Source organism: Dermacentor albipictus, chromosome 3, assembly GCF_038994185.2.
Source record: "Dermacentor albipictus isolate Rhodes 1998 colony chromosome 3, USDA_Dalb.pri_finalv2, whole genome shotgun sequence".
Taxonomy (NCBI): Eukaryota; Metazoa; Arthropoda; class Arachnida; order Ixodida; family Ixodidae; genus Dermacentor; species Dermacentor albipictus.
Genome location: NC_091823.1, coordinates 87,463,516 through 87,489,254, shown reverse-complemented (window position 1 = coordinate 87,489,254; position 25,739 = coordinate 87,463,516).

The window sequence follows — 25,739 nt, the reverse complement described above, 5'->3', positions numbered from 1 at the left end:
AATGCTGGACGCCGTCGGAACTTTGGCTCCGCAGTACACCACCATTCCGGCACGCATTTGCTAAAGTACCAGACAGCGCCAAGAGGGAAGTAAGAGCGAAAACATGATGACAGAGCTTTGTGCGCAGCGAACAATACAAGAAATACGGAGAGAAAAGAATAAAAGGGGAAAACTGTATACTAGAGCAAAACGGACTACGAAAGAGCACGGCAACCGACTCCATTGTCTCCACTTGAAGAGGTGCCTGGCTGTCGGGCAAAACAATCCCGTACGCAGGATCATTTCTCGAACGGGTACGACAAGGCGTGCAGGTTATGTATATCTATATACGTCTGCAGAAAGGCACAAGAATCAGGGAAGACGAAATTCTTGTTAAGGCATAAGACACTGTACGAGTAGAGGCCACAGAAATGACCACTCTCTGTGTCGTAAGTACGTCGGCTGTACTCTGTGATGGATGATGAACGTCCACTCTCTCGAACTCTGTAGAGTGCAACACTATAGTCCGATATCATAAGCACTAACAACTAAAGGGAACAGTGCATCTTAAAGAGAATTAAAATAATATTGTTTCACAGCGCTGAGTATTCGTAGTCGAAGCGCAAAGTATAATATTTGCTGCTTTAGAAGCCTTATATTTTTCATTAACGAAGAGTAAGCATAAGTAAACGACTGCTAAGGTATCTTGAGGAGCAATGAAGTGATAAATTCTTATCACCAGAAAAATTCGAGAAAAACGCATACACATCGTGGTGTATGCTTGAAAATTAGTTTCGCAATATCTGTAAGTGACGCCATTTCGGAGTTACCCAATGAGTTCCAAGGGATGGGAAGCGCAGCTATAGCCAAGCTAAAGCACTATAGCCCACCTAAAGGCAAGTTGAAAAAACAACGTGGGGGTGTAGTCCGTACCACTCTCCACAACTTATGTGTTCACAAGTTCACAAATTTAATTGGTATAGTTTCTTCCCGGCCCGTTTTTTTTCTTCTTTTTTTTTTTGTAGTACGAGGTAGACCTTCAATTTTTTTTCTCTTAATGCTTCCCTAATTATGCAGGTTCGGCTCAATCGTCACCATTTCGCAGTGTTTAACGTGATGTGAATGTTTCAGGAATGATTTCCAATATCTCTCTTATCAAATGTACCACTCCTACTTAGGCTGCCAATAGGCAGCTGAATGTATCATCTAAATAAATAAATAAATAAATAAATAAATCTACATAAGCAGCTAAATGGCACACTCAGTACCTTGCTTCCACGGTCCATTGATCAGTGTCTTAGTCGCCAGCCTTGAGCGCATCGTTAAAGCCTTATCTTTTTTATTTTACAGCGCAAAGAAAAAGATCACACTCGGTGTGGCACGTTCTCGTCATTTTTGCTTGCCCCGTATTCGTGACATAGCAGTTGTATTCTCACAACTAAAATTATTTTAGCCTGCTTGGAGAAAGGAGAGTCATGTCTTGCTTTGTACACTCACATGTAAAATGGTTGGCACTGTGTTTCCTTGAAGCAGCCGGATAATTTGCCACAAAGCGCGCTGTACGACCTGTAGTAGCCAATTAATCTACTCCACAGACTTCTGAAACCGGCGTAGTGAATGAAATTTCCTGCAAGTACTACCAGCCCACGTTTATATTTTATTGCGCGTGCTAATACCCACTCTAAAAGATGCAGCCCGCAGAAAAAAAGCCAGAAACAAAGAGCGGTACAACTTCTTTTTTTTTTCGCTAGTGCATCGAAGGCACTCAAAGCAAACACATATCTTGCTACCTCATAGCGCGATAATTGGTTTCGCAACGGCTTCGTTTGCCTCTGTCAACATTACAAGAGAACCTCCCTTCATCACATAGGACACTTACTCTGCAAATAATATAACAAGGACTTAAATTTTTTTCTTGTTTTCTTTTTAATTTTCTTCCGCCTATCTTCTCCTAGGGTCTTTCTTTCTCTCCATCCCATTCTCTGCAGCGTGGAATGTAGGCGAATGTACTCTCCACTTTTCAATAATCACCCTTCTTTCTTTGTCATGTGCTGTAAGTAGTCTTTACGTACGTGAGCGACATGATTACGACCTAAATTACCATTTACACTTTCGTTCTCCGGAGCCATAAATGTGGTAAATATGCACACTTTACGTTTTTGTAGTAAAAGTGAAGTCTAACACAAAACCATGGCAAAGTATTTCGGGATTCATACTTATGTTAAGACTATAGAACTCAATGCCTGATTCATACCTCATGGAATATTATTATCTCGCTCGGCCTCCTTTACTCTGCGCTCTCTCCCTCTCTCTCTCTCTCTCTCTCTCTCTCTCTCTCTCTCTATTCCATTACCAAACTTCTGCTGTGCCTCCCCTTAAAAGCACAGGCATACAGATACACTCAAGCACATGAGGTCATAGTCTAATATTACTACCAGAACTCTTGCCCGACACCTCAGGCATTTCACTTCATATTTCATATTTTCATTTGCGTATTTTTCCAGAGAAGTCTAGTGTTGTTGTACACGTACAACTTAACCGCAGACGAACCCCAGTGACAGATACGAAGCAGCGGAAAAAGCATAAAAATCAATAAATATATATATATATTAAGGAAATACAGTGGCACCAGCCGAGGTTCAAGTACTTCGTTGGAAGAAAAAACAGACGTGACAGGGCCAAATATGGGAGATGGCACGTCTGGAAGGCATAATAGTGCAGGCGACCCAATTATCGATTTGCTCACGAAAGTTACCAAGGTTCTTGTTGGCAGATTTTCTCCTTTGTGCGCCCGTGATCGTTAGCCCTAAAGGAAGTGCATGACAGTGTGGATGGAACATTGATTACTGGTCTTCCAATTTAGTTCTTGTTAGCGCGGAGTAAGGACTCAACAGGAACACAAGTAGGTTGCATGGCAGACAGAAGTAAAGAAATTGTCATCTGCAGAAACAAAAGCTTTGCGGGCACATTAGGAATCCTTCTTTGTACGCGTTGAACAAGAAGCCGTTAGCCGTTGCGAAATACTTCTTTTTTTTTCTATTGACATGATTTCGCGACGAGAAGAGAGCACTTCGCCTTGATTGGTTGCGGTCTTGGACCAACAAACTCGGAGCACCTACTGTCTTTCGTAGTTATTTTCTTTTCTTTTTCGTGTGGACCGTCATATTTTTCTATTCCATCATCGTGTGCTTGGCTGCCACACTTCCGCTTCTTTATGCAGTCACTGTCTATTGACATGTCTGGCTTTCTGAGTGATTGCTTTATTTTCCGATTTTATGGTAATAGAAAGGTCGGTCGCATTTATCTCAGGGTATGTGACATTTTTTTATTGTCATGTGAACCCACCACTAAGAGAACATCCTAAAAGTTAAGAATGGCAATGATGAGGATTTGCTATCGCGCTTTGCTCCATATCTTGGACAAAGAGAAAGGGAAACGAAGAGGCAAAGGTAGGGATGTTAAATAAGGACGTGCCTGGTTGGCCACACCGCACTTGGGGAGGGGGAAAAAGGAAGAACAGATAAGGAGAGAAAAGAAAATACGAATAGTTTAGGCCTTCAGCGGTCGAATACACAAATCTTTTTCTTCGTATATGCTTTTTGCTATAGACGGCCGGCTTAACAAATATGTCCAGCATTATGAGTGGCTGGAATTTGCTCTTACAAACAAATTGAGCGCAAGACATTTTTGTAACTAAGGAAAATATATTTATTTCCTTGAAAGCAATGACACCGCGAAGTCGTAGTCATAACAGTACCCTCTTGCGGTTTCAATTTTCTCTATCTCGAGTAAGCTAATGTACAAACTACCACCATGTTTGTATCTGCGGATTTTGATTACAATGCGTTTGCGTATCTGTACTTTTATATGTGGTCTCATACACCCAATATGATAACTGCGCGTTTAGCTTGAAATAAAGACGGAGTGAATTTCTATTGCTTGCGCGCTTCTGCATTCAGTGAGTGCAAAAGAGGTTAAGGATTGTAATATGCATATACACATAGGGGATGGTGATGCGCTCTAAGTAAACCCAAGTTCAGATCGCAAGTTCTAAGATGTTCTACATGCAGCACGTTTATATCGGGTTAAAAAAAAAGCCGGCGCCCTATCAGCTGCAACATTCGTGGTATAATATCAGCCACATACCGTGAGGGTGTTGTATATTCATATGAACATTCAGTAATGATAATTGGAACAGTGGAACATTTAACGGCACATAATGAGTCCATACTTCTCGAACACAAAATCAGGCGGATCCAGACTGTCAGACGTCCACGCAGCGCTGGCGTAAGGACTAAGGCGATGTATGATACGACCAGGAAAGAATGTTAGGAGAGGCCTATGCAGATGGATGCGCGGCACGTATATGCAAATACATGTAAGACACTCTGTGTCATGGTGGCCCATAGGAAATATTCTAGTCGATTGGTCAAGGAATGGGCTCATGACTCGTGGCCCATACCCGTGACCTAAGAATCAGGGTAGCACGACTATAAAAAATATCGAAAAATCAAAGAAGCTGTTCGATAGCATGGGCTATTAAATTAAGAGGTATGAACTTTTTAGACGTACGTGTGCGCCGACATCATTTGTACATATCTAATTTTGTGATTTATTTATTAAAGCAGAACAGAGGTACAATCACTGGGACTACTGTTGGAATCACTGTTGATCAACATTCAGGGCTATATAAATAGTCTATTTGGTGAGAAGCTTATGTAAACAATCAAGCAATAATAATGCAACAATTAAAGATTGGTTTTAAAAAGACTGATAAAGATGAAGTTCCCATATTGCAAGGCAAACGAGACAATAGACTGAAAGCCAAAGAGTTATGTTGTCTCGTATGCGTTGTAAACAAAGACTGAAAGCAAATATCCGGTCTGAATATTTAACTGCAGAAAATAGATTTGAAGCTATCCTCTCATGGGTTTCACTCATGGTTATGAGCGAAATTCCTCAGTAGCCCATGATAATGAGAAGCAAACAAATTGAAAGCACAATAAAAAGAAGGATGGTGTAATAACATGTATTGTTTCAAGGAGCTATCTATGGTGATTGCCACCAACAGTAGGATATGATAATCAGGATGACAATATCTTCTATTTTACTTCGTTTACAACTTGCTGGCGCTAATCACTAAGGAATTCTCAAGTAGGCTGGCGTGCCAAGACAGGCCGTGAGTGGTAAATTCCTTCCACCTTCCAAAACATCTTTCCGAACTTTACGTGCCATTCCATCAACCAATCGTTTGCTCGAAACGCTCTTTCCAGTGTGAGAAATTAGAGGTCTCCATGCTTTCGGCTTGAGCTTTTCCCTGAGGATCGGTGCTGAAGTAGATCTTTCGTAGACTTACGTTCCAAAAATACAACGTCATCGTCCAACGTGCGCCAGTTTCAAGACTCCCGGCATCAAGCAAACGGGTTGCCGTTTGTGGTCGATTTACCGTCTTCACGGTAATATTTCACTCTTTTACTACTCTTCATTTGACCTCGGCAACAAAGTTCGGGCGTTATTTCAGTGGTTTTCTTGAGACTAGTTACCTGATCTGGGGGTATAAAGGCAATTAAGGCATAGCTCAGGTATTATTTTCCGCAGGCGTCTCGATGTGTCAATGATTTGAACTGACATGGATTCAGTCAGCATACGCTCCTCTTTATTTGCGGTAGCTCGCACCTTGAAACAATTGCTACACTAATTGCTGCATGCAAGCGCATTAACGCATCCAGAGGTTTAACATTGTTAGACACAATAGTGCGGAAACAACAATGATATAAAGACACATATCCCTCGTTCTACACGCTTGCTCTATTTATGTCATTTTTGCCTACGCCTCAGCGCTATTGCAAAACACTTTAAGATGCCAAAATTTAACACGTGCATACTTCTGATGCTTTAGGCTTTCGTTTTCTACCGGAAGTTCACTTGTCGAAACTATTGAAGCGCTTCTTCGCTTTCACAAACGTGCGAACGAGTCAGAACCAAATGCGCCCCTTGGTAATCTACCTTGATCACGGGGAGCTACAGCGAGAGCTTATAGAGTTTCAGTGCCGTGTTCAGATTTCTACGCCTTAGAGTGGAAAGTGATTAACGGTCTTTCAGGATAACACGCAATGGATCCACCGGCCTCAGGTACGTACTCAGAAGAAATTCCAGGCATAGGTCTTTCAAAACTGGCAGAAAAGGCTGTGTCTGCTCTAGCTGCCAAAACTGGGAGTGTCCACCAAAAGAATGCTGCTTGCAATTTTATTTGCGATTATTTTCATTCTTCCTGGTGCTCTCGCCAGCATGCGGGGTTAGATAGGTTTTCTCACAAGCCAAGTATCTCTAAATTTTTATCGGTTTTCCTTCTTTATCTTTCTATCTGCCCTTACCCATACCCCAATATAGTACAGAAAACCAGATAGACCTTTCCCGGCTAACCAACCCATTTTTCCCATCTTTCTATGTCCCGAGTGTTCCGTTCGGCAAGAACGGAGCACTACACCTCGTTTAAGCCGCTATCTTGACGTAATGCGTTACATAAAGCAGTGAGAAGTGAGGCGCCCCGAATAAAAGTGAAGTGAAGCAGTGAGCAGTGAGTGAGGCGCCCCGAATAAAACATTATGCAAGCAGAGATTACACGAGATCCTACAGGCTTCCTCTTTCTTCATTCCAGCATTCGTGTCGACTTCATCTTACTTCCGTCATCAACATAACATCTCCTCATCAACACGCTGCTCGTAACCGACCTCTATATTCAGAAACCCAGAAGCATGTTGATCAACAGACATTGGGTTCGTTGCTTTTCTCTGAGAATTAAACGACTAGGCCTTTCCCGTAACCGCACGATACGCTGTTTGACATTTCTGTATTGTTGCGAAATGAGGATCACGTATAACACGGAGAGACCGGATATAGTATTTCCATAGTGAGCTGATATACGCAGCATTCCTTCCATTCTCGTCACCGCATCTCATCAAGTCGTTGCACTTCCACTCTCCATAACAGGCATTCCGGGTATGGCATTGATGGTTTCGCATTACTTCTTCGCTGGAGCGCGCTTCCTTGTGCTCTGTCAGCTTCATGGTCCTTTGCACTAGCTAGCCACGGACATTGCAGTCACGGCTCAGATATCCAACCACGGAGTACGGGTAGCAAGAATTGTCAGCACTCTGTCAGCTTCGAGGCAAATTAACCATTTTTGGGGGGTCTCGCTAACTTGGATAACGCAGCGAACAGTTGCCCTGAACCCGATTCTTAAGATAGGCAAAGCTATACCTTAGTGAGCGGCAGTTTTAAAAGTAACGAAAGTGTAGAACACTATTAAGTTTTTCGGTGAATGAAAAAATTGAATGGGTTATATTATATCCGCAATGACAGAGCGGAGCTACTTGTTATGGGGAGAAAGCGAAGGGCGGTTCAACAATTGTTCGGTGTTTAATTTTTAAAACCATAGACTTAATTGGCTCTGCCACCTTCCACCCCCCCATTCACGTGTAGTATGCTTCTGGCCGTTAATAGGAGGAGAGTCAACTTGGGGCACTAGATGTGAGCGGGCTGCTGTCATTCCGAGCACACATCTAACTGTGGGTACGTGGCCGAAAACACAACTTCCTGCTGGCTGTGTTCTGGTCTAGTAGACAAATTCGGTCACTGTGTATGTGCCCGAACGGACAACTTAGGCACTGTACATGTGATGCCAGTATGTTCCGTATCTTGGCCAATCCCCTATAATCGACGTACGAAGGCGAAAGGAGAAATGTATCCTTAAATTCTGTATACTAAATTGATAGAACACCACCCTTAACAGACACCTCTAGATGGGTAACAAGAATTGAAGTCATTGAAGCTTCAGCCAATGTAGTAGAGATAAGGTGGATACTACTGAGTTTAAATTGGTTGATGTGATTACAACAAGACATGCTATATGGTGATATCATTTGGTATTGTGGTTCACAGTGAGATCGTCCCTTCGTGCGTCTGCTGATGTGCCCATAAGGTTTCGTGATTCACGGGTGAAATGGGGATAAGTAGCAGGTCACACAAGCAAGTTATCGCTGACATTGACAATCATCTACAATGGTTTTATGCACAAAATTTAAAGCGATGCTTTTTTTGCCTATTCTTTCGAATTTCCTACTGCTGCTGCTGCCTACTGTCTTGTCCAATAGCTCTTGCCAAATACTGGGTTCCAGGTTCTTGAGTGCCAGAACCACGATTTCATTATGAGACACGCTGTAGTGAGAACCGACGTATTAGACTTGACCACCAGAGGATCTTTAACACGCTCCTAAGGCACCGGACACAGACGTTTTTGCCATTCTTCCACCTCAAAATCAGATCACCGCGGTCGGGATCTCTTGCAAAATGTGGGGGTCATATTAAAAATAATGTTCTCATTAGGCCATTGTCGTCGTACTGTCATTGTCATCGTTGCCGGCCCACGACAACAATCTTGGACGACTGGCCGGTACCGGCCACAGTGCGAACAAACACCGGATATAATACGAATCGAGGCAGCCTGCGGTGCAGATGATGCACGTAAGCGCGGACGTGAGCTCCAACACCAACACGCCGTCGCATACTTTACAAAAAGTCACAGTGGAGAAGACGCTGGGAACGTGCACCAAGCATTAGAGCCGTCGAACGCTGACGGCAAACTGGAAAGCAGAAGCAATACAGGCTCTGAGGAGCTACGGGAGGCCATCAGAGCCGTTCTGTGCGAAGAACAGCGCAAGATGTTCTCTTCGTCGCAGCCTCAGGCGCTTTCGATTGGCGAGATCGTTCGGGGAGAGGTATCCAGCAGTCGCTGAGATATACCGAACTACGTTTCGAACAGCCGCAGCCTCAACTGAAAGCGACGACCTACGCCGTCGTCCCCCGCTGTAGTGAGTGTTCCCCTTCTGCGGCCGCCCCAGGACCTCGTAATGCTGCCATACTGTCCCCAGCCGCCGCCAACGCCAGCTCGCCCGAACGTCATAGTGCGCTAGTTCCCATTGTTGACCAACGTTTTGTGCTCTTTCGATCAACGCCCGATTCCCTAAGTGGGCCAAGTTTACCGCTGATGCCAATGCTACCAGATTGCACTTCATTTATCTCGTGCCTGGTTCTGGGCTGTTTTAGATTTCAGGTTAACAGTTCGTGTGTTCTTGGTATGAGCATCGGGACGGTGACCTTTAAGAGGTGCAGGAGGAGCATGTCGTTATTTTGCTTTTTGCCAGTGTTCGAACCATCCCTGTCATCAAGTTTCCAACCGGCGCAAGGCCGTGCCTACAGTATTTTAAGTTCCTTAGACCTCGTTAAAACATATCAAGAGTCTTACATAATCAGATCACGCGCACTTCACGAATATTGTGGTAGATTCTAGAATTTGTGCGAGCCACAGCGAATACATCGGAATGTTCGATGAAATGTGTATGAAATGAGAACGGCATTTGATTCGTTTGAGAAGATTTGATGGCCGACGATTGTGCTCGTAAACCATCATTGTAATATTAGTTCTTGTCTTTTTGAGCACGAAGTCGCCCAAAAAAGGAAACTCACACTTCTGGCAGTGTTCCGTTATCCGTTAAGGGATACATTTATCATCTTTTCCAATGTGTGCGCCCCGTTGTCAGACTAAACGCTGCACGCAACAGCCGCGTCACATGAGGGAAGAGCTTTGCGCCGATCCGAACTATACGCATTGCAGTAATAATTCGTCTCATTATTTACGTAGTTCCTTGTTGCCTTGTTATTTGAACGGTGTTTGGGCTTGACTATAACTACGGCAATGATGCAATACATTTCTTGTTGGCATTATTCTAACCTTGATTGTTGCGTGACTGTTATTACCTCAATACTGACCCTGTAACTGGTTTCTATAACTGCAATTATTGTTGTCATAACCTCTCCGTTGTATTTATTCTCTTGTATAATCACGTAATCAAAATGTTATATGCCCAAGTTTTTTATTGTATAAGATTTAGTAAGTAACACCTTATACTATCTTCCTATGTATCACATACAGCCCTTCCTGTTACAATCCCTGATGGGATTCACAGTATCAATAAATGAAATGAAATGAATGAAATGAAATTAAATTATAGGGTTTTAGGTGCCAAAACCACTTTCTGATTCTAAGGCACGCCGTAGTGGAAGACTGCGGAAATTTCGACCACCTGGGGTTCTTTAACGTGCACCTAAATCTAAGTACACGGGTGTTTTTGCATTTCGCCCCCATCTAAATGCGGCCGCAGTGGCTGGGATTCGATCCCGCGACCTCGTGCTCAGCAGCCCAACACCATAGCCATTGAGCAACCACGGCGGGTCGGTCCGAACTCTCTTGCATGCGTAATCATGGAAACGACGATCAAAATTTGGAGTCGGATATCTCGGAGCACAGGCACGCTAGAAGAATTCTTCCAACTGATACTGTGTAGAAACACGACTGCCTCTAACCTTTCAATGCAACCATGCCCACACACTGTAGTCGACAAAAAGCTAATTATTCATTTTAAGTTGATCAGACCGCGGACCGAGATAATTATCATCTCACTTAGTATCCCCCTGGCCACATATCCTATTTGCACAGGTGGTCTTCGCGTGCCTCCCCCTGCCTAATTTTAAGTAAACCATAAAGCTTAATTTTGAACACCTTGTATAAGTCGCACCATTGTATATGGTGCATTGACGAAAATTTTGGAAAGATACAAGTTAAAGTCAGTGAAGTATCGTACGTAATCAACCTCAGCGGTAATATGTGTGTTCCTGTTACCAGCCCGTCGTAAAAAGGCCACGCTCAAATTTTTCCAAAAAATTTACTTTACCCGAGGTTTCACCTGGTTGATTCTGCAACAGTGAAAATAACTCGAGCTGCATGCTTTGGACAACAATACTTTTTTTTCTCTTTGTTTTTTTCTCACACCACGGCATACTAACACAACACAGACTCAAAGATCAGAAGAAGTATAGCGAAATAGTGTACACTGTATAAAGTTTCAGCAGAGAAACATATAAAGTCTATACCTTAGTTTCAATGGGAGCCAAAGTACTGAATGAAAAAAAAGACAGTAAATGAAAAAACGCGTAATATAACCAGGCAGGCGACGTGAAGAAAAGCTCTGCAATGGCACCGTGCAACAAAGAATTTGACAGTTTCACCCGAAACGCGAAGCACTGACTACGATAGAAAGATTTATGCCCGAACCCAAGGTGAGCAATTTTCTGCGAGGCAGCGACGAGAGACGGCTTCGCGCGAGGAAACAGGCAGTAGCGTCAACAGATCGCTCGTTCTTGTCGTTCGATCACTCGGTTCTGGGAATCCAGAATTCTTCGCTCGTCTCTCGCAAGTACTATGAACTACTAGCCAATAGTGGGAACAGCATGTATATCAGTGGCATACTACCGGGTGTTGCACGTAACAAGAAAACAACCGAATATAAATATGTGCAAAGAAACCCGCTGCAGCACCTTCAGAAATATGTTATGCTGCTTTATACGGGAAACCAAGACAATCTAAATTATTAGATCATGTGTCACACCAGTTTGGGTTCGTATTTGCTGCCCTGATACGGGCAAAACCGAGAAGGCTTGGCCCAAAATTGTCGCTCGCGTGGAGTTTGAATTGTAGGTAAGGAGTGGACGCGACAGCCATCTCCATCGTCTCGCTTGTCGAAAGATCGCTTACATGTGGTTTGTACGTTAGCGGTTCGCATGAACCCCTTGTAAGGTGTTTTAAACATATGCGAACGCCCCATGTTGGCACGACGTAGCACGCAAGAGAACTCCTGCTGCCCAGAACGACTTCCCTCCTATACGCAGAATTCCTGACTACACCCTGGCTCCACTAGGCGTCTCACAACGCTGCCGTGACGAGGAACGTCGTCAGTTGCGCTGCTGGCGTCGCAGCTCGATGGCGCATGGTGAGTGCCCGTGGTGAAACGTTCGAGAGCGTTAGCGTGACATTCACCGCCCGTTCCACTCAGAGCAGTGCATGCACACAGCCACTCAGAAGGGACGCTGTGGCGCGTTCAAAGTGCGCGCGCACACGGCGTCCATGGCGGCAGTGGAATGCAGAGCACTGTCCTGGTTCCGCCACCAAGACGATTGAGCCTAGCGTCGACGGTGCGTCGACTTCGCTTTGTCGGTTTTGCAATCCAACGCGCTCTACGCCACTGGAGGCCCTCTAATTAAGCCCTTACATGACGCCTTCTTCCAGTCACTCTCTCTCTATACTTTTTCTCCCCACACCCCTTCCCCGTGAACCAGTGTTGAGGTCAGCTCCACCGAGAGTCAGTTTCGGCGCTGCATTTCTCTTCCTTTAGAATTTTCAAAGTCACTCGCGCATAATTAAGCCTCCGCGCGCAAGCCGTGCGTAAAGAATGCGTCACTCGCGCGATAACTGCACCGAGAGTGCGGCCCCAAGAAACTTCCTTCAATGGGCCTTATCAGTCTACTGCGCCGGAACACAAAGTACCTTTTTAAGTTGTTTTACTGGCGGAAAGTATATTTCTAAGTTTTCAGTTAAAAGGCATGCCCATTACGCCTTAAGAAAAATACATGAAGAGAGCGATAGACAGAAGAAAGGGGAAAGGCAGGGAGATTAACCAGATCGGAAGATCCGGTTCGCTACCCTACGCTGGGCAGAGAAGGGAGGGCGAAGTAAAGTGAAAGCAAAGTAGAGATAAAGAAAGAAAGGAGCATAGACATACAATCACAGTCGGCCATTGTCATCCCATACCGCCATCGCACACCACAGTAGCACTTGCAGCACTATAAACATCAGTGCAGGCTGCAGCCGCACCAACAACTCTGTTGCCCTTAAAAACTGAAACAGTGCCATCGTCGCCCTCCGCTGGGATGGTTTCTGATGTGGGCATTCTAAAATAAGTTCCTCTGTTAAAAGGATTTGGTCAAAGCGCACTATCGTGATTGGTCGCGATCGTCTCTGTAAATTGTGGCGAGAACAGTCACAGAGAAGGTGTTGAAGAGTCCCCTCGCTAGCACAGTCATCACACGAGGCGTCATCGGCCCATCCGCTTGCAAAAGACTTAGTCAAGGCCATCCCTACCCGTATTCGACAAAGCGGGGTAGCTTCGCGACGACAGAGTCCAGCTGAAATGCAAAGGCGTAGAGAGGAGTCTAGGTTGTGCAGCCGGTTGTTTCGAAAGCTTCCTGCGTTCCACAAGAAGAACGTGGCATCACGGGTGAGCATTTGAAGTTTTCTATCTTTCCTTGATAACGGAATCGGCTCCTCTTAGTCGCCTTGAAGAGCCGACCGAGCAGCGTTATCGGCATGTGCGGTCCCTATGACGCCGCAGTGACTTGGAATCCGCCGAAATATCACGTGGTGTCCTTTCTGATTTCTCAGTCAAGGTATGGATTAGTTCTCTAATCTCGAATACCCGTTGTTTGTGTGGTCCACGCCACAGCACTGATAGCAAGGACTGCAGTGCTGTCTTCGAATCAGTGAATATTGACCATCTTCTAGGTTGCTCTTGGCTGACGAGACGAAGTGCAGCGCGAAGACATGCAAGTTCCGCAGCTGTCGGCGTCGTTGGGTGACACGTCTTGAAATTGATGGTGGTAGCTTTCGCTAGGAAAACCACCTCTTCAGAAGAACACAGAAGAGTTGCTGATCCATCAGTATAAATGTGTACGTGATCGATGCACCTCTCGTGCAAAAGAAGCAAAGCTATAGCTGTTTACGAGCAGGTGATGACAGCCCAGATTTTTTCCCGATTCCTGGTACGGTGAGGTGCACTGCAGGACGAGCCAAGCGCCATGGAGGAAAGGAATCGATGGCTTAGTTGCGAGGGTGAAGCGAGATGGAAGGCGTGTGCAATAATCTGAAATCGTAGTACAAAATGATGCCTGCGGCCTTTCTAACGGTAGTGTTGCCAGATGATGGCAACTGGCACGGGCAAAGTGCCTAATGTGCGCTTTCAACACTTTCACCTTAATGTGTGTTTGTATAGGTTGGTCCCGGGCGATTGCAATAATCGCCACTGTCGATTATCGGCGTATAGTGATGCTATAGTGATGCCGTGATGCCACGCGCGTTCGCTGTACGAGCCGCGTCCGCCGGCTCACTCTCGCAAGCTTTCGCTCGCACATGCAGCACACGGACCTCGGCAACGATTTTATCGCACTTCGACTTTATACAAAACCACAGGGCAACGCCGACACCGAAGACGACGGCGGAAATGCGCCTGGAGTGTCTATACAGTTGCCATCGCAATAAACTACAGCTATTAGCGGCACATCGAGGGAGACAAACGACATAAGAGAGAAGTGCTTCATTATTACTCATATGAATCACCCACACACCGCCGCCGGCTAATGATGTCCAGCGAATACACAGTTTCCTCCCGATAATTGACTGATTTCGTCATCTCTAAATTAAACAACACACGCACGAAAAGGAATTCGCGGGAGCATTGATTTTTATTAAAGACTTGTCCCTCTTTGAACCAATATACTTGAACCAAGGTCAATATACTTAAACCAAATTGGGGTATATGCCGGGAGTGACTGTGCGTGGTGTTCAGTGTACCATAGGAGAGGTTCTACATGGCAGAATTTCGTTCGCAAGCACTTAATCGGCATGTGTACGCCTTATGAACAGTTGGAAAATTAAGGAGGCCTTACGTGTGTCCGCTATAAGTAGACAGAGTAAATTTGAGAACTTTTATGCGAAGCATATTACGAGAGCTCAACCCAGCTCCTCAGGCGCGGCGGTGTCGCCATGAAACCACGTGACACCGTGACGTCACGACAGAGGAGAAGTGGCTTTGGCTCAACTCTTGCAAGACGGGCTTGGTGGGAATCGAACCAGGGTCTCCGGAGTGTGGGACGGAGACGCTACCACTGAGCCACGATTACGATGCTTCAAAGCGGTACAAAAGCGCCTCTAGTGAATGCGGCGTTGCCTTAGAAACGAGCTGTTTCTAAGGCGTGCGTCTCTTGCTCAGGCGCACATTTCGTTGCCGCGCCAAACGCTGCTTTGCTCGACGCTCACCGCGTCCAATGCGGGGCGCGTAGTCGCTGCCCTGTAGCCCATTGTCTTGCACCCCTTGGCGGGTCGACGGGAACGCTGTCGCGTTCCACTCTTAGTAGTAGTAGTAGAAAACTTTTAATGAGATCGTTTAAGAGATTCGCGGATTCGAAGCCTCCGTCGTCTTTCTTGGCGCCGGCGACTTGAGGCTTCTCTTCAGCAAGGTTGGGCCCCTAGTCCAGGGCTCCACTGAGTCGCGCTGCATCAGCAGCGTGCCGCACTAAGGCCCTTTGGGCCGCGAGCTCGCTGCTGGTGAGCCGGCTCTCCCATTGCTCCGCACTCGGGAATTCGTGTTGGTGGAATGCTTTATTTCGTTCGCACTCCCATGTGATGTGGTATAGTGTGGGTGTGTCGCCGCACCAGGGGCAGTTTGCTCTGTATTGTGTTGGTGACATCTTGTTATAGATGTACAAGTTGGGGAAGGAGTTTGTTTGTAGCCTACGCCAGCCGACTGCTTCCTCCCTCGTGAGGGCTTTGTGTGGTGGTGGGTACTTGAATCTAGTCCCCCTGTATAGTTGTAATGTCTCTGTGTATCCCCCCTCGCATGCTAGTAGCTGAAGCTCCAGAACATCTGACATGCCTGCTCGGTATGTAAGCCCTCGAGCTAGGCTGTCTGCTCTTTCGTTCCCCGCTACGCCTGCGTGGCCTGGGACCCAGATTATGTGTTGTATGGGTGTCTGCTCAGCAGAGGCTGCTGCCCCACTGATTATTCTGAGGGCCATGCCGCTAATTCTGCCCTTCGTATAGTTTTTACACGTGTCTTTCGAGTCTGTTAAGATGTTTAGGGATCGGCCTTTCCTATAGCCTTCTGCTACCGCCAGCGCGACGGCAATTTCCTCGGCCTCCGTTATGCCCACGACCTCCACTGAGGCGCATGTGGCCATGTCTCCTGTGCTATTAGCTACCACCGTAGCGGCTAAGCGCTTCCCTGCATGTACGTACATGGAGGCGTCCGTATAGACTGTGTTCTCTGACCGGCCTAGCCTCCTTTCTAGCTGCTCGGCCCTTGCTGTTCGTCTGTCCTCGTGTAGGTTAGGATCCATGTTTTTAGGCAGGGGTCCTACATTAAAGGTCTTTCTAAGGTCGTCCGGTACGTCCGCGTATCTGTCTACCAGTCCGCACGTGTTCCGACCCAACCTTCTCAGGAGCGCCCTTCCCGTAGAGGAGCCTCTGAGTCTGATGAGTTGTGCCCCCAATTGAGCCTCGGCAAGCTCATCGAAGGTATTGCTGATTCCGAGTTGGAGTAGCTTCTCGTTTGATGCGTTTCTGGGCAGGTGTAGAGCAATCTTGTATGCCTTCCTGAGAATACAGTCGGCTTGCTCTCGCTCCGCCTTTGTTGTTGCGTGGTAGGGCAAGGAGTACATAACTCTGCTAACGATTAGGCTGTTGACGAGTTTGAGGGTATCTTCTTCTTTCATCCCGTACCTTCTCTGAGAGACTCTACTGATCATTCTGCCAACCTGCTCCGCGGCTCTTCTCAGCAGGCTGATGGTATGGCTGCATTTTCGGCTGCTCTGCAGCCACATGCCTAGGATTCGTACCATGTTCTGCTCTGGGATCAATTGCCCCTCTAGAACTACTTCCAGCGAGGCTTTGGTAGGATTTCTTCCGATTCTGATGATTTCCGACTTCTCCGTCGAACATCTGAGGCCTCTCTCCCTGACGTAGGTCTCTACGCAGGTCGCAGCTCCTTGTAGTCTGTCCTGCTTCTCCCCTAACGATCCTTGGGTGACCCACACCGTGATGTCGTCGGCATACATCGCGTGTTGGATGCCCGGGATTTCCTTGAGGCGTCTTGCTAGCCCGATCATCGCCATATTGAACAGGACGGGCGATATCACGGAGCCTTGGGGTGTTCCTTTGCAAGGCGTGGTGAAGACGTCGCTTCTCAGCTCGCCTAGTCCCACGGTCGCTGTTCTGTCGCTCAGGAAGGCCCTGATGTAGTCGTGGGTTCTTCTCCCGCAGTTGGTGTTGTTGATGCCTTCCATGATGGCGGCGTGGCTCACGTTGTCGAAGGCTCCCTTTATGTCGAGGGCCATGACAACGTTTTCGCCACTTCTCGGCATTTTCTCGAGTACTTCCTCCTTGAGTTGGAGTAGTACGTCCTGCGTAGACAGGTGGGCTCTGAACCCGTACATGCTGTCTGGGTACAGTTGGTTCCTCTCTAGGTGCGACTGGATCCTTTTTGTGATTACTTTCTCGTACATCTTGCCCAGGCACGACGTGAGGGAGATCGGCCTGAGGTTCTCGACCTGGAGTTTCTTGCCTGGCTTCGGGATCATTACCACTACCGCGTGTTTCCACTCGGCCGGCACTTTTCCTTCGTGCCAGAGCTTGTTGAAGTAGGCTGTGAGCTGATCTATGGCGCCATCGCTGAGGTTTCTTATGAGCGAGTTCTTGATTCTGTCCGCCCCCGCTGCTGTGTTTTTTGTTGCCGACCTGATCGCCTCGACGACTTCCTCTCTCGTTATGGGCCGATCCATGGTGGGATTCTCTTCGCCCTGGTACTCTTCTTGGTAGCTTTCGACCTGGTCTCTGCCGTAGCATTTGACCCGGACTTCCTCGAGTAGCTGTTCGTCCGTGCCCGTGTACTGGTGCACCAGCCTCTGAATCGATTTGCCGCTTTCTGATTTGTTCTTGCTCGGGTCCATGAGGGACTTGAGGATCTGCCACGTCCTGGCCGTGCTGAGGGTGCCGTTCAGCGCGTTGCTGAATTGCTGCCATCCTTGCCTAGCCAGCTGCGTTGCATACTCCTCCGCTTGTTTAGTTATTTCGGCTATTTTAATCTTTAGCTTCCTATTGAACTTCTGTCTTTTCCAATGCTTGGTGAGGCCGCGTCTCGCCTCCCATAGCTTGAGGAGCCGCTTGTCCACCTCCGGAGTTTGTTCGGTTCTATCCACCTCTTTAGTATAGAGTTCTTGGATCTGTCTGAGTTGCTGGCTCCACTCCTCCGCAGATACAATGTCGCCCTTGATCTGCTTGCAGTGTGCTCTGAAGGCGTCCCAGTCCGTTAGGCGGACCTTGCCTATTTTCCGCTTGATATTGTTTGCGGTTGTGCTGATCCTTATTATGTGGTGGTCGCTTCCAAGGTTCTCGAGCAGGTTCTCCCATTCTGCTTGTCTGGCGCCCCTTACGAAGGTTAAGTCAGGGCACGTGTCTGAACTGACGCTGTTCCCCTGTCTAGTTGGGTGGTGTTCGTCGGTTAGCAATTCGCACTCTGCCTGTTCTGCTGCAGCGCAAATGCCACGTCCCTTCTTGTCGTCTTTATTGTAGCCCCACCTCGGGCTCTTGGCGTTGAAATCACCTGCTATTACTAGGGTGTTGTTCCCCGCGAACTTTTTCGCCTCCGTAAAGAGCCTAATAAAGTCCCCATCTTTCTGTCTGGGCGGGCTGTATAGGTTTATAATATAAGTGCTTTTAGATCGTGCTTTCTTTTTGGGGATTATCTCCGTGATCACGTGTTCGATCCGGGTGTCCTTTATTTCGTTATGTGCTATGGCTACTACTTGTTTGCTAATGAGAGTTGCCGTACGGCCATTTTCCTGACACGTGTAGCCCCTAAGCGTAGGGGTGCAGTTTGTTTCCTGTAGCATAATTACGTCTGGTGGGGTTCCTCTGGCATAGATGAATTGCTGCAGGAGGCCTTGTTTTTGCCTGTACCCCCTGCAGTTCCACTGCCACATCTCTAATTGTTGGAGGCGTTCTGCCATGATGGGTTACCATTATTTGCGTTGGGGGTTTCTGTGCCGAACCTGCGTTCGTTAAGTAATCTGTCTCTAGCATCATTGGTTATTCTCTGTGTGTTTTGGCTCTTGATGTGCGTCCTGACATTCTGTTCTAACAGAGCAAACTTTTGTTGTCCCTGCTGCATTTCGCTTTTTAACTGCTGCATCTGCTCTTGCATCTGCCTCTGCATGTTCATCATGAAGGTTTTAAGGTCATCGTTGGAGGTCCCTCCCTCGTGGTGTTGTTGCCCCGTCTCCATCGCCCTAGGCGGTGGGGTCAGAGTCCTAGGCGGGGCATAGCCTGTCCTCGATTCACGTAGTTCTCTGATAACCTCGCTTAGCTGCTTCCTAAGCTGCTCAAGTTCACGTTTAAGTGTCGTATTTTCCTCCGCTAGCTGTTTCTCGCGTGCGGTTTGTGTGTTGTTTGTGTTCGAGTGCGGAGCAAAGAGTGATTTGGGAGGGCCGTCTCCCCAGCTCACCTTAACGCCACCGCTCTTCTTCTTTTGCTGTCTCTGCCCTTGCGTCTGCTTCTGCTGTTGCTTGTCGTTGCCGCCCAGGGGTGGGAAGGACTCGTCCTTTTCGGATCCCCGGCTCTGGCTCCGGTTCCGGCTGCCCCCGCGGCTGCTCCGGCCCGACTCCTGACTCTCGTCACGGAACCATCTTGGTGTTCTTCCCCGGCTGCGGCCCCGGCTACGGCGTTGCTGCTGCAGGGGGCCCCACCGCAGCTCGCTCGCCGACTTGAGTCGCTGTTTGCAGTCTCTCGTGCCCGCCACGTGGTCGCCGCCACACAGCAGGCATTTGGGTGTGCATGGGTGGTCTGCCGCCGGGTTCTGGAGACCGCACTGTCTGCAGGCCCTAGTCTCCGGATTCGGACAGACGTCCATTCGGTGCCCCTGTTGGCCGCAGGTGTAGCATACCTGCCTCGTGGGCCGGTACGGGTAGCACCAAAATTCTCCGCTGTGGTAGAGAACTTGCTTCGGGAGGGTGGGGCCGTCGAAGGTGATGATGGCCGTGCTGGATCTCCCGAGCATTCTGGCTGTTAGGATCTTCACGCCTTGCGTGCGAACTCTGAGGCTTGCCTTGAGTTCCTCGGGCGAAGTCTCCGGATCCACTCCGTGGATCACCCCGCGTAGCGTGCCGTCCGGCGCCGCTACGTGTGCGTTTACGGCGTAGTTCTTGCCTCCGAAGCTCAGCTGCTTGATGCGCATAATCTTCTTGGCCGCTTCTTCGTTGCTGGTGCTCACAATTATGATGTTCGATCCAATGCGCAGCCGGATGATCAGGTCTTCTTCCTTACATCCCCGCTCGGTAGCCGCGACTACCGCCCGCGCCACGTGGTGTTGGTGCAAGTCTCTGACTGCGAGTCCTCTCGGCCGGAGGACGATTTTAAAGTCGTCTCTGGGGAGCGGAGGCAGGCGTCGCCTCGGCGCTCCCTCCCTCTCCTTCTTCTCCGCCGCGGCTGGCGCGCCAGCTGCGTTCTTCGTCGCCCCTGAAAAAGGCGCGCAATCTAGGCCGTTTCCCGCCAAGACTTGCTGCTTGCCGCCGCCGTCTTGGCGTTTCCGTTGTTTCTTCGACATGGCGACTATCCAGTCGTCTTCTTTTTCTCTGTCGATTCCGCTTACTTGTGAGCGTTGGATCGTTGAGGTGCTGCTTCCCGGGGCTTGGATCCCTGCTGCAGCGAGGCCGTCTCGGTCTTGCTGCATGTGGGCCACTTCGATGGTGTCGTGGAAGTCTTCTTCCATGTTTTCCTGGGATTCAGCCGAAAATCTTGTCGGTCTTAAGGTCACGGGTTGGTCGTAGCTCGGATTGCTCGTTCGGGACATCGCTCCGATGCGTCTTCACCGCGGGCCGAAGCCGGGAAGGCCGCGGAGCCCCGTACGTAACGCCCTGCCGACCACGTGGGAACTTCAAATGCCGATAAAATCCGAAAAAAGGACCCACCGGCTTGAAATTGGTATCCTCGTGGTCCTCTTCACTTCCGACGTCGATTCCGACCAGAATTTCGGTAGTCCGATGGGATTAACCGGGTCAAAGGACCCCAAAATCACGGAGCGCATGTGAGGCACGTCCGCACTCTTCGGCGAACGCAGCGTTCCCCCGTTCCACTCTTGAAGGCGAAGCAGTAATGCATGAGTTGTTTCTTCGTCTAGCCGAACCAAATATAGCCAAGCAACAGCAGTTCACCAGGCTAAACAGTGGTTCAACAACTAAAATAAAGGCTAGTATGCTTCGCATCCTGGGCTTAACCTTACCTAAGCCACAGCCATCTTTTTTTTTGTGTGTTTTGTATGTGCGTGTGTATCTCATTTGTTTATTTTCTTGCGTTTTTTGCTCTTGAGCGATCCAAACTTCTGATGCTAAGTGACTGCGTGCGGACGGACAGAACGATTGATTGTTTTGCTCATAAGTATTAGTGTACACGGTTTCCCAAGTTACGGTCAACTATGCTATTATCGTTATTAGTACATCAATAAACTTCCCTTTGTACGGGGATATTTGTACTAAACCGAACGCAGCCAAAAAATTGTCAGTCCCAACCGAAGGCGATCAGCAATAGCAACGTTGACCGTTGCGCTAAAGGCGCGTCACAGGTGCTTTGCAGCTGCCGCTCTCGATGGCGCTCGCATCAAGAAATAAAAATTGTGGCCGAGACCGGAGCAAAGGAGAATCGTCGGTGTTGGTCAGCGTCCACCTAAAGAACTGCATAAATTTGATGGAAGTGGTGATGGTGGTGAAAACTTTATTTTTCCTTATGAAAGAAAGGGGCAGCGGGATAAAAGGGAGAAGGGTGCTACGCACAGTAGTCCTCCACAGCCCTCTCAACCCACACCAAGATGGTATCCTGGATGTGGAGCCTGCAGCTGCCCACGGCAGCCTCCCACTGCTCCTCACTACCTATTATTTTAGCTTGACATTCACCCCGAAGTTGTATATGCGCACAGCTGCTCGACAGGAACACTAATGCGTGCGCACTCACAACGCTCATGCAACACCGTTGGCTCATGCCAGCAGTGGAAGCCAGAACACCGGCCTGGCTCTGGCAGAGACGATTGAGCGGAGCGTGCCTGTGCGTCCACTTGACATCCTCGCTTTTGCAGCTAAACACACTTCGAGTCTCTGGGGGCTTCCTAATAACTTACAATTTTTTACTATAGCACCTTGACCGAAACCAAACATTCGTCGCCTCCCCGTCACGTTAAAGACAATTTGGAGGACGCTTAAGCTTCGCTTTTAAGAGTGGAACGCGATAGCATTCAAAGATTCCCGACGGATTCTCACGCTTCCCGGCAACTGCAGCTTATGTAACCACAATGTTTACAGGGAAACGTTGGCGGCGAACGTTATGCATGGAGGCGAGCTTTCTAGTATAAACGCGATCTGTTGCGTCGGCCGCGATGCGGCGGAGCCGAGCGCCATCTGAAGGTGTTGCAAGGAATCGGGCGCGCTGCTCCGTATCACCCGAGATTCGCGCACGCCGGCCGAACTAAAAAAAGAAAGAAAACTTCTACAGAGTTTCTACCATACATAAACCAGTCTCTGCGTCCAAGATTTGAGCGCGCTGGGGCGCAAATCTCGGACGCCGTGGCCGGTTTACGTTTGGTAGACACGCTGGAAAACGTTTTTTTTTTAGTAGCCGCGTAACAGAATTATATTTTCTCGTATATTCAAATTACAGTCCGACGCTATCATGTCTGTAGGCTGTTTGTAAGTCGTACTTTATTATTTCAACGCGATAGCGTTAGGGTCCCCGTGTCCATCGTGTCGGGAGTAATCATTCCGAAGCACGCATACCAAACCACGCAGGCCCTCCGTGTAGCGTAACAAGTTACTGAACTAATTCAATTTCTCAAAGCGAAATGCGTCAGGAAAATCTTAAAGCACGACGTATACACAACCTACAGAGGTGATAACGTCTGATTGTAATTTGAATATAGGATAAAACTTCATTTTGTTACACTGAAACTCCAACGCAAACCCCTTTTAACACGATCGCATTTTCCAGTTGCCGTTTGAGATCTGTCTTAGTAGGAGCGGCGCGGCCCCCTCGGTTCCTTGCCCACCACCAAAGAAAGGAACCACGAAGTTCACCTTCGTGTATAGCGTTCACCGCCAGCCTTTGCCGGTAAACGTTACGGTTAGATCAGCTATAGTTGCTGGGAAGCATGAGAAGCACTCAGGTATCTTTGAATTATATCGTGTTCTCCTCTTAAAGGCGAAGCTTAAGCGTCCTCCGAATTATTCTGGCATATTTTACTTTGAAAGATACAGTTAGTTCAGCAACTTCTTTGCACATAACGGAGGGTCTGCGCGTTCGGGCATGCGTGGTTGCGTTTGCATGGTTCGGAATCATTTTTGCTGTATTGATGGTCGACGCAGAACACTGACAGCGGACGCGGGATGCCAACGCCGGAATTTCTGCGACATGGGGCGCTTAACACGTTCGTGTTAAAACGTACAGCAGGCGTGATGGAGCAGTGTGCGCATAGGCGACGGCGGTGGTGACGTCGACAGCAGCATGGTTTAGTAGAGTGTTGACTAATCGGTCCCATGCTCGCCTAAATTTAAGGATGACCTAGATTATGCATTCAATCTGATTAATAATTGCTAAGTATTGTTTAGTCTGTTAAATAAACCACCGATACGCGCAGATCAGTATTCGATGTGCCACATGTGGAAAGCAGGTGTAAAGAAAGCAGCAGCCGCTGCTATCGCCAGCTTCAACTTTGTACAATGGCCTTATATAGCCACGGCTTCTTAATTTCTTATTGGTTCATTATGTAGTGATGGGGCTCCGTTATCAAAACGTAGAGGTCCACTTTACGTCGTCGGCGACGCGTTTTCGAGGATAAAATGAATCAGAAACCCTCTTCCCTGACGAAAACCGGTATGGGGATGGTGACGCTACGCAACATTTGAGGCCTGTATGAACGAGGCGGGTATATGGTATTTATTTACGTATATACGACGGTATATGGTATAGGAACCATAACAATATAGTTGGTAGAGGAGCACGTGGGCCGACCGACCTGACTGCGGCGTAGTTCGCCACTTCTCCGCATCATGAAGCAAACATGGCGTTGCGCTCAGTAGAACGTAGATAGTTACTGAACAGCGTGCGTCGGCTAGTACTTCTGGCCGATGACGCACAGCAAATAAAGTAGGCAGAGGGAAAAGCTGTATTCTGTGGCTTCTGATTTGTGTAGTGATAAGTTACAGGTGTCTGTTATTGTGTGCTTAGGAGGTGCTAAAAGATGTGGAAGCATCTACGGCGGCAATGTGAGCGACAAGTTTAGCGGAAGCACACCTCCGAGGCCGAATCACCGGAGGCCACAACAATTAGTGGCATTATTAGCGGGATAGCGTTATGGGCATCATGTCGCAGAAAATCAGACGTCTCGCGTCCAGCGTGGACAGTGGAGCCTAACAAGGGGATTCCGTAGGTCTTGTGAGAACATCCCGCGAACGCCAACTACAAGTTTCTGCCACAATCAAATGTGTACAACCAGGCTTGGTTGTTGCTCACAAGCTTAACCCTTGCTGCCTGGATAAAAAAAAACGGAAGTAAAAGGAAGAGAAGATAGGGAAAAATGTAAAGATCTAATCTTCGTCTTTCTCCCTGAAACACGAAGATTGGACGAGACGACAGGAAAAGGCAACTAACGATTTTCCCCCAGATGGGACGCACAAAAAAAGTAAGCTTGTCACTTCGAAAGCTCAGTGGAGAGCGCCTCCGACATTGATAAAGGCCCAAACGTCGACTTGAATTTGACTGTTTCATGAAAGGGAGCATAGTGTATTCTCCTGGTTAGTAAACGGAGTCCTATTGGGAATACAAAAAATGGCTGTGGCTTAGGTAAGGTTAAGCCCAGGATGCGAAGCATACTAGCCTTTATTTTAGTTGTTGAACCACTGTTTAGCCTGGTGAACTGCTGTTGCTTGGCTATATTTGGTTCGGCTAGACGAAGAAACAACTCATGCATTACTTCTTCGCCTTCAAGAGTGGAACGCGACAGCGTTCCCGTCGACCCGCCAAGGGGTGTAAGACAATGGGCTACAGGGCAGCGACTACGCGCCCCGCATTGGACGCGGTGAGCGTCGAGCAAAGCAGCGTTCGGCGCGGCAACGAAATGTGCGCCTGAGCAAGAGACGCACGCCTTAGAAACAGCGCGTTTCTAAGGCAACACCGCATTCACTAGAGGCGCTTTTGTACCGCTTTGAAGCGTTGTACTCGTGGCTCAGTGGTAGCGTCTCCGTCCCACACTCCGGAGACCCTGGTTCGATTCCCACCCAGCCCGTCTTGCAAGAGTTGAGCCAAAGCCACTTCTCCTCTGTCGTGACGTCACGGTGTCACGTGATTTCATGGTCACCGCCGCGCCTGAGGAGCTGGGTTGAGCCCTCGTAATATGCTTCGCATAAAATATGTTTGCTCGATTGCTGTGTTGCTGGATTCCCAGCTGGGTGGTATTATAAGGCCACGACTCTTGATGCGAGACGTGTTTTGTAGTTGTATGCTTCAGCACTTTTAGCTCATCTGATATCACTTCGATATGCGTCAGATACAGCAGGCCTTCATTAACCATGCGAAGTGCGCATCACAACTTCTGAATGTTCATCGATTATTTTAAAGTTATTAGTAATGGAACGGGCCGCAAGTGACCGAACATGAACATAACCTTCTACGCCAGAGGAAAAAGCGCATTGATTGCGATGGAGCCCTTTCCTGTATTGCATTAAGAAAAGCCAGCAATGAAAAGAAAGATGCACACAGGAAACGTACAAGAAGACAGGAAAGAGGCTGGAACATACAAGACCACAGGAAAGAGGCTGCTCTTGTATGTTTCCTGTGTGCGTGTTTTTTTTTGCTGTTTTTTTTTATATTCAATGCACCAACTAGCCCAACAATGTGTTTTATAAGAATCCCTTTCCCATACCTTTCTAACTTCCTTCAGAGTCTCGCACTTGGGTGAAAAAGGTAAAAAGGTAAATCGAGGTAAATAAAGCAAGGAAAATGCGAA